Here is a 9982-nt window from a genome sequence, read left to right as displayed (position 1 = left end):
TGTTTTCTCAGACATTTTAAAATTTAGAGAACACAGAATTTCTTTACCAATATTAATTTCATACCTTCCAGACCTATGGTCGTTTATGATCATTTCATATTTTGAAAAAACAGTTTTGCTCTCCTTGATAAGTGACTCATTTCACCCAATTGTCAGTATCTCCCTTCTTATTCCCATGCATTTTTCAATTTGGTCTCTTTCTTATGGAAGAAGCCTCTTAACACCTTCCTAATTATAAGTATTATGAATGTTAATCAGTAGCTACGGAAAAGTTATAAAATGTATGTACTACAGAGAATATACTGTTAACCTGTAAAAAGTGAGAATTTAATGACAGAATAGGCAAACATTAAAAAGACATAAAATTATATGAAAATAAATGAAAAATTAAAATCAAGCTTATTATTTCTTTTGTTTAGAGAATAGTAGCTGCTCCAATGTTTACTTGAAAAAAACTCAATTCTGAATTGATCTCAACTTTATATTTGTATGCATACATACGCACTCATCATATTTATAAACAATGGGACACATACACACTCACACACAAACAACATAATGAATGAACATAATTTGTTTTTTAATTTCAAATTACCCCCCTTTGGTCTGAAATCAAAGACGCAAAGTTTCATCCAAAACACCCCCAAATTCTAGGGATGCCTAGGTGGTTCCGTCAGTTACACGTCCAACTTCGGCTCAGGTCATGTTCTCATGGTTTGTGAGTTTGAGCCCCACATCGGGCTCTGTGCTGACAGCTCAGAGCCTGGAGCCTGCCTCAGACTCTGTGTCTCATTCTGTCTCTGCCCCTCCTCCACTCGCACTCTGAAAAATAAATCAACATTAAAAAATTTTTAAAAACAAATTCTAGAATTCTGGTTTCCTTTTTCAGACAATCTAAGTGGATAAAATTAAAAACATTCATATCTAAAATACCAAAATGGAAATAAATATTATTAAACAATCTTGGATAATAAATCATATGTTAAAAGGTTGATGAGAAAATTCCTGTTTTCTGATGCTGTAGCTTATGGTGTACCAGTGTTCCTGGAGAAAAAAAAAAATGTTTGAAAGTCCCATAAAATACAAAACATCTATTTGTAGGCATCAAAGAGTTATTGTGACAGAAAAAAAAAATTGATGGGCCCAGGTTGTAAGAGAAGAAAAAATAATTGAGGCTAACTCAACTTCCTGCCTTATGATGTTTCCTAGGACATTTGTAGAGCCCTAGCCTGAGGAGACAGGCTGGATAGGAAAGCAAGGGGTGGTTGATAAGACATGGGGAGTATTTTCAGGCAATCTCATTAGCTCAATGCAGACAAAACTTGAAGTTTATGTCTGCTAAGGTAGCCAGATATGGAGGGAACTAAATCCAGGAGAGAAGCTAGGTGCAGAGAATTAAACCTAACACTTAGAACTCATTTTATTCTTGAGTCATTTGCTGATTAATCTGGGAAAAGCAAAATGCCAAGACTCATCAGATGAAACTAGCTGAAAGGCATATGAAAATTTTGGTCACCCCTTTGTGCTAAGAAGCAAAAGTTGGACCAGCTCTTCTGTCTGTTGTGTCAAAGCCAACAAGCCACCATCTAAGTCACTTTGCTTACTTGTGTCATGATTTAGACTGTGCTTGTCAGGGACAGCAACTAAATATATCACAAGCTTAGAAGAGCAAGTTAAAGAAATTAGAAAGATTATTGACTAGCCAGAGGCAAAATGAAAATTGGTTGGTGCAGACAGAGACTGAAACTATGGGTTCCTAAGGTTAAATGTTGCTTAAACAAGCTTCAGCCGCAGCACTGCAAAGTTAATCAGAATCATTTTCCACTTTGCAATCAATAGCTCTTCCCAGTTCGGTTGAGTATGAAAAAGGGGAAGGGGAGAGACTCTGAAATTCGGCCAGGTGAAACAAAACAAACTTCAGAGTACTCAAGTGAGATTTTTCCTCTTAAAATGGAATATCACCACATTATAAGAGACCTGCTTTGCACCTGACATTCCACGTATTGGTATCTAAAATGAGTATTTAAAACAAATGTATTAAGTGAGAAAGGAGAACTTCTTCCTGAGACTTTTTTTTTCTTCCATGGTATTCACTTTCACTCCAGATATCCAAGAGTCTTCCTCTCTCCTTTATATCCCCATACTCTCTCAAAATGATCTGAAAGGAGACATTTATACCTGAAAAAGAAGGCGTTTATGCTATGGAAGTCAGGTGCCACATCATATATCTTATTTTTTCCCCTCAGTGAAAACAGTTGCCATGGGCTCTTTGTGTAGGCAGACATAATGGGTCACCTTGGAGTATGTCCTAAGGAGTACCACTTGACAAAGGGGATGCTCACAGAACAGACCCTCATCTGGGAAAGAACAACATCAGTTTGGATTAACAAACAAAGTATCCGTTGTTGAAAGAAGGCCTCTGAGAAAGTAAAGGAAAATTTGGTCAGAGGAAGTCAGGGGTGTTTCCAGGACAGAAGGGTGTTATACGCAGCAAATCTCTTCTTCCTAAATTTTGGTTAGGTGTCCAACTTCAGCTCAGCTCATGAGCTCATGGTTCATGGGTTTGAGCCCCGAGTCAGGCTCTGTGCTGACAACTCAGTCTGGAGCCTGCTCTGGATTCTCTATCTCCTTCTCTCTCTCTCTGCCCCTCCACCACTTGTGCTCATTCTCTCTCTCTCTCTCTCTCTCTCTCTCTCTCTCTCATAAATTAAAAAACTTAAAAACAAAACAAAACACCATAGGAAGTTAAAGAAAAATAATGCCAGATAGAAACAAGGGTCTACAGGAAGAAACACATAGATAGACATAAAGGCTGTATTTTTTTCATTCTATTAATATTTTAAACAACATATGATGGCAATAGCAAGAGGAAAGAAAAGTGACATGGGACTACACTATAAAATATAAGTTTCTTATATTTTATTTTATTTTAATTTTACTTATTTTTTAAAGCATGGGCCCTCCTGCTGGGGCAACTATAATCTTCTCTATTCTATTTTACTTCAGTTTTTAATTTTAGAGAGAGACAGTGTGAGTGGGGAAGAAGCGGCGAGGGAAAGAGAGAGAATCTTAAGTAGGCTCCAAGCTCAGCACAGAGTTCAAGTCAGGACTTGATCCCACAACCCTGGGACCATGACCTGAGCCAAAATCAAGAGTCTGACACTCAAATCACTTAGCCAGCAGCCCCAATTTTCTTATATTTTAAATGAAAAGGTGCAACATTAACTTGAAATAAATTTTGATAAATTAAGAATGCACAATTGCTAGAAAGCACTGAGAGCAGAAGGCAAAATGAAAAAAAAAAAATCAAAAAGCAAGTGGAGCCAATAGGAAACAAATAGCAAAATGATACATCAGTATCCACCCATGTCAATAATTATATGGAATATACATACACATTCTACACATTCAAATTAAAAAAACAAGGTTTGTCAGAATAGATAAAACAAATATGATCCAAATAAATACTACCTATGAGAGACACCCTATGTATATGAAAACAGAAAATAAATGGAAAATAAATGGATGGAAGAAATACACCCTGCCAAGAGTAAGCTTAATTAAGCTGGAGTGGCAGTCTTAATATCAGATACAGAAGACTTCAGGTGGCTCAGTCGGTTAAGCATCTGACTTCAGCTCAGGTCATGATCTTGCTGTTTCCAAGTTCGAGCCCCTCATCGGGCTCTGTGCTGACAGCTTGGAGCCTGGAGCCTGCTTCAGATTCTCTGCCTCCCTCTCTCCCTGCCAGTCCTCCACTCACCTCCACTCACGTTGTGTCTCCCTCCCTCCCTCCCTCCCTCTCTCCCTCCCTCTCTCAAAAATAAACATTGAAAAAATTTTAATGAAAAAGGTACAGAAGACTTCAAGACAAATAGTAAACCAAAGATACAGAGGGATATGTTATTACAATAAAAGAATCAATTTGTGAGTTAAAATAATAACTCCATATGTGTTTAATAACAGAACTTCATAATATATTAAGCAAAAATTGACAAATTAAAGAGGAAAACAGAAAACTCACAATGACAGTTGGAGATGTTAGCAACTCCTCTCAGTACTGACAAAATGAGATGAAATAACCAGAAAATACATGAAAAATTTGACCAAAACTGTCAGCCACCTTGACTGATTTCTGAAAAAAGACTCCTAGGAACTGAAGAATATTCATTCTTTTCAAGTACAAATGAAGCATATGCTTGACCATAAACAAGATTCTGTAAATTCCCCAATATTAAAGCCTGACAAAGTAGATTACTGGACACTAACAGAATTAATTTAGAATCAAAAGAATTTTTAAAAAAGTATAAGTTACCTCGAAAGACTCTAATACGTGGTAGTTAAAATCACGTTAAAGGAATTTTTAAAATTAAGAAATATTTCTTATTGAATGATAAACATAACATATCAAAATGCATAAATAAGTAAATAAAATAGAAAAGAAGATTGTCAGTAAATATGGAGGGAAAGATGGAGTTAGAAATATCATCTAAGGCTAGAGAGGATTAAAGAGACACATGACAGGTAAATGCCATGCACACTTGTGGGTTCTACTCTGGATTAATGTTAAATTTTCAAACTTCAATTAAAAAGTGAAGACAGGCGGGGGTGGTGGGGCACCTGTGTGGCTCAGTGGGTTAAGTGTCTGACTTCGGCTAAGGTCCTGATCTCAGGGTTTGTGAGTTCCAGCCCCGCATCACGTTCTCTGCTGTCAGCACAGAGCCTGCTTCGGATCCTCTGTCTCCCTCTCACTCTGCCTCTCTCCCACTTGCTCTCTCTCTCTCTCTCTCTCAAAAATAAATAAATATATATATATTTTCAATGTGAAGATTGGGAATTGAAATTCATCAGATGCTTTTTCATCAGTGGAAGCAGTCACATAATTTTTTTTCTAATTTGATTTGTTAATACAGTAACCAATTTTTATGTTATGATTTTTATGCTGTGGAAGCATCTTTGCATTCCTGGCATAGGAAGGTATCATTCAGTTAACACATTGTTGATTTCAACTTATTCATATTATATTCAGGATGTTTACTTCAATTTTTAAGTAAGGTTGGCCTATGATTAAGTTACATGTAAAATGCTGCCACATTTTGTGTATTGGGATTATGCCAAATGGCAGAAGGATTTAGGAAAGGTTCCATGCTTTCTCTGCTCCAGAAAAATTTATTAATATGAAAATGATCTATTTCTTAAAAATGTAGAAGGCTTTTTAGTAAAATCATCTGAGCCTGGTGTCTCTTTAGAAATCATTTCCACATTTTCAGTTTATGCTATAATTGTTCTATGTAGGCATACAGGGGTTCTACTTGGTGTTGAAACTAATTTCGTTATTTAATAATTTACTAATACTTTATCCATTTGATCCAATTTTTCATAAGTTTATATTCAAAAGCATATGGAATATTTTCTTTCAAATTTTATATCTTTCATAGGTATAATTGTGCTTTTTGTTTGTTTCTCAATACTATTTTTGTATCTCCTGGTGTTTGTTTTTTTTTTTTTTACCATACTTGTTAATGTTTCCTATATTTTATTCATTTTTTAAGATAGCATTCAGTTCTTAAATGTTAAATGTTTATCATTTAGGTTAAATTTCACTAATTTCTTATTTTAATTTACCAGTTGTTTTCTAGTGCTTTAGATTTATTTCCCCCTAATTTCTTGAGTTGAATGATTAAATATTTTCTCCAACATTTCTCATTTTCTAACATAATAATTTCGTGATTTCCAATAAGAGAATTTCCTTGAATAACACTTTGGCCACAATACATTATTATGTAGTATCATTTCTGACCTAGTAGTTAGTTAGAAGACTGGTTTTTAATTTCCATGTGGATAGATTTTATTGTGCTCTCTTGTTAAAAAACATATTCTAAATTCTAGATCGATTTTATCTGCTTTTCAGCCACTTTTCAAAGTTTTCTTTCAACATTTGATGCTAAATGCCGAGATAACTCTCTGGCTCAACATTTCTCTTCAACAATTCATTCTTCTGCTGTGTCCGTTCTACTACTGAATGCATCATCTGAGTTTTTCTTTATACCCATGATGATGCTGTTGAGATTTTAATTGACTCTTTTTAATAGAAAAACTGTTCTTTCTTTTTTTTTTTTTTTAAATGTTTATTTATTTTTGAGACAGAGAGAGGCAGAGCATGAACTCGGGAGGGTCAGAAAGAGAGGGAGACACAGAATCCGAAGCAGGCTTCAGGCTCTGAGCTGTCAGCACAGAGCCTGACATGGGGCTCGAACTCATGGACCGTGAGATCATGACCTGAGCCGAAGTCCGACGCTTAACTGACTGAGCCACCCAGGAGCCCCGAAAAACTGTTCTTTCTTACAGAATGAAATATCCTTTCTTCTTCACCTGAGTATATTAACTATATTTATTTTACATTTTCTATACTATCTTCACTGTAATGATCATTAACACTTCTATTGTTTGGTGCTTCTATAAAACAGTGTTCATTTTCCTTAAATATTAGTAATGTGTGTGTGTGTGTGTGTGTGTGTGTGTGTGTGTGTGTGTTTGCTCATTTTGCATCTGCTATTCCATGGTTACCCACTGAGAGGGGGCTGCATGTTTCTATGTTATTAATGTATTTGATGTATTCTCCAGTCAGCGTTAGGGGTGTGGCTTATTCAAATAGTCACACCGGTTTGACTTCATTCGATTATTCTTTAAATTACCTAATCCACTAATGACATCTCCTTCTTGCCCATAGTCACTTATTATTGCATAACAATTTACAGAGATTTCTGTGGGAATCAGTATGCAGATATGCACACCTAGTCTTCCAGTTTGATCCAGGCCTTGTATGTAATGTAGTAATAATCCATTTATTCCAGTATGCAAGATTTGCATTTATTAAGCATCTATAATACATGGAGAGTGTTTTGTTGGTTGCCGGGAGATAGAAAATACAAAAAGAGCCCAGAGTTTAGGGAAAGGGAAAAATGTGTACACAGACAATTATAGCACAAGATGGCATGCATGAAGAAAATAAAAATATATACAAAGTATAGGTGGGCCAACAGTGTGCTAAGATTGGTGGGGCAAATTCAGTGATGAAGAGTATTTTATTACTAACCCTGTTCAATCGTGATAATTAAAGCAGGCCAAGAGTTTTATCACTGTTTTTTAATTTTCTACAAAGCAGAGCACAAAATGAAAGCCTTCTTGCCTGCGCATATGGCAGACTGCTTCCACTGTTCCCCCTTATAGTGACCCTTGGGGGCTCAAAAAGGGATGTGATACACTTTAGTTGGTTGTATCGTTTTACATACAAAAAGTCTCTGCAACTTGGCACGCTAAGAGAAGGTGAGGACGGAGAAGAGGTGATACACATAAGAATATTCAGCTGGACATAGAAACACTTATTGATGAATGGGTATGGACAATAAGGGAGTGGGCAGAGTCTCAGGTGCCTCCCGGCTCTTGGTTGTCAAGGCAAGGAAAAGAAGACACGGGTTTGTTGGGTAGCTCATGCAAAGAATATGAAATACTAGAACGTTCAAAGGGAAGAACTAATAGCTGGTTCTGTAAACAGACTGCCAAGTTCAACAAGGAGATTTGGGTTAGAACACACATCTTGTTATAAACCAACGACTCTCAAGCGTTTAAATGTGAGAAGAACAACCAAAACTGCCTATTTAAAATGCAAATCCCAAGGTCCCTGGGAAACCCTGACGCCATCGGAAGCAGGTGAACCCAGGAATCTGCCATTTGAAAAAGCTTAGGCGATTCTGCCGAATCTGGCCCTTGGACACATGTCAGTAAAAACCACTATAAACACATCAAATTAACAGCCCAGACGAAAAGGTCTCTCTACTACATGACACCAATAATGCGATAAAGTTCATCAACTCCGTGACTAGTAAATCAGTTGAGCCTAGGTCCCTCAAATCATCACAAGTCAATTAACTGTCTTTCTGCCCCATCATTTTACAACAGCATGTATGACTGATTTTGCTCCTGGTTTAGAAATAAGCAACAGTTTATAGGCATATCACATGGTACCTTTTTAGCAGAACAGAATCAGCAGATAAGGAGTGACGTTGTTCATATTTTTCGAAAGCTAAATATTTGGACACTTAACAAGGTCAAAGTGCAAATTACTGAGAGTTCAGGAAACAAGTGCAGTCTCCTTTCTTTTATGCAGACAGAAAAGAGCTGGGCTTACAAAAATATATTGGAAGGATTGAAAGAAGCATTTGGAGGAGTTTGGGGAGGACATGAGGATTTTAGGGACAGTGACTTGAAAGGAAGTGCAGGATTGGAAGTGAGAATGCCGATATTTTAGCTTTTTTATGTGGTGCTATAAATTCTTTGCAGGGAGAATTTGAATTGCCTATAAATAAAGTAACTTACACCTTCTCATTTCCCTTTGCAAATATCTGTAATGTCTCCATGATGAGAGATCCCAAAGAGAAGAATATTGCCGGTGACAGGAATTTGATACACTGTTTTTATTTTCTCAGACACCTGTTAAAATTATCAATAGATCAACTTCTTTACAGTAGATTCAGAAAAATAATATTAAGTAGTAGGCTTTGTAAGCTGCAGGAAACTTCTCCATTTATCATTTCTGTTCTACCTGGGAAATGTGTTTCTTTGTCCCAAGAAATTGCAGAGCTGGAGTTAGTCTTTAAAGTGAAAAAAAAAATAACAGTGCTGGGGGAGGAGTTTGAAAATGTATTTCAAGAAGTTATTTATATGTTCTCCAAAGCATTTGCCTGTGTCTGGCAAAGGAATAAAGAAGCATTTTTATTTAATTGGGGGGGGAAGGGGATTAATGGGAGGTTTTATATATTAACTATCAAACTGACCTAAGATAAATGTATAGTACTCTTTTAAGAAGTTCAAAAGGATTCTTTCTGTTTACATAAATAAGGTTGGAACTGATAGGAAATACAAACCACACGTTCGTTATTTGAATGGTCTTTTTTTTTTTTTTTCAGCAAGAGAACTATATCTGGTTATTTGCCTCTTCAGTTAGAATAGAATGGGGAGAAACTGAAGCTGGACCATCAAAATAATACTGAAGTTGGTATATAATTTCCACAAGGAAAACTTCATGGAACCGTAAAGTTCAGATCTGAGAAGGAAAGGCTTAAAAGGGGTTCTCTCCCAGCTGCCTTTAGGGAGAGAAATGGGGCTTACTGATGATCAATTTTCAATCTATATGAAAGGAAATGAAACAAATAGAAAAGAGGGTCCAGAATTAGGTACGTGGAACAATTTACAAACAAAATGATTATTAGATATACAAATATTTTATCAGGTGCTGTTATTAAAAAACATGACAAAACCATAAACCTTGTATGTATCCCTTGTTAAAGACTGAAGGGAATTTTTTTTAGAGGCAGAACAAAAACAAAACAAAACAAAATCTGATCAGCTCTCCACATTCTTTCTAGACTTAAAAAATTCTATGATTATTTAAAAAAAAATTTTTTAAAGCGGGGGGGGGCACTTGGGTGGCTCAGGTGGTTGAGCGTCTGACTTCAGCTCAGGTCATGATCTCGCAGTCAGTGAGTTCGAGCCCTGCATCGGGCTCTGTGCTGACACCTCAGAGCCTGGAGCCTTCTTTGGATTCTGTGTCTCCCTCTTTCTCTGCCCTCCCCCGCTCATGCTCTGTGTCTCTTGAAAATACATAAACGTTTGAAAAAAAATTCTATGATTATTCAGAGCAGTTTGTATGTATAATGAAGTCTAAGGTTTGTTCCCTACCTCCATCCCAATAACCAGCTAAATGCCCTTTGCTCGTCATCACCGTGCTCCTTAAATTCATTTTGCCTGATTCCTCATGCATTGTGTGATTGGGCACATGGGTTCTCTCTTCAGAGAATCTCTCCTGTCCACTTCTCCTTCCTCACCCTCACAGCATCGTTGCTTCCCCACCCCCACAAGCCACCTGCAGCCGGCCATGCCATCAACATTGTTCTGATCACTTGACAATGAAATATTGGATGAGTTT

The 9982-nt window shown here is 36.7% G+C and overlaps 1 long non-coding RNA gene across 1 annotated transcript in view; it reads right to left on the bottom strand.

Annotated features, from left to right (window-relative positions):
• Positions 1-563: 563 nt before the first annotated feature.
• LOC147574752 (uncharacterized) overlaps positions 564-9982 on the bottom strand; it is a 31233-nt gene continuing 21814 nt past the window's right edge. Inside the window, exon 2 of the long non-coding RNA XR_015243289.1 lies at positions 564-822. This is a non-coding gene — a long non-coding RNA (uncharacterized LOC147574752). The remainder of the gene's footprint in view (positions 823-9982) is intronic.

The sequence above is a fragment of the Puma concolor genome, chromosome D4, assembly GCF_028749965.1.
Source record: "Puma concolor isolate L17-30 chromosome D4, mPumCon1.1.hap2, whole genome shotgun sequence".
Classification (NCBI taxonomy): domain Eukaryota; kingdom Metazoa; phylum Chordata; class Mammalia; order Carnivora; family Felidae; genus Puma; species Puma concolor.
Note: the sequence above shows the minus strand (reverse complement) of the source record. Positions and strands in the feature narration are given on the sequence as shown.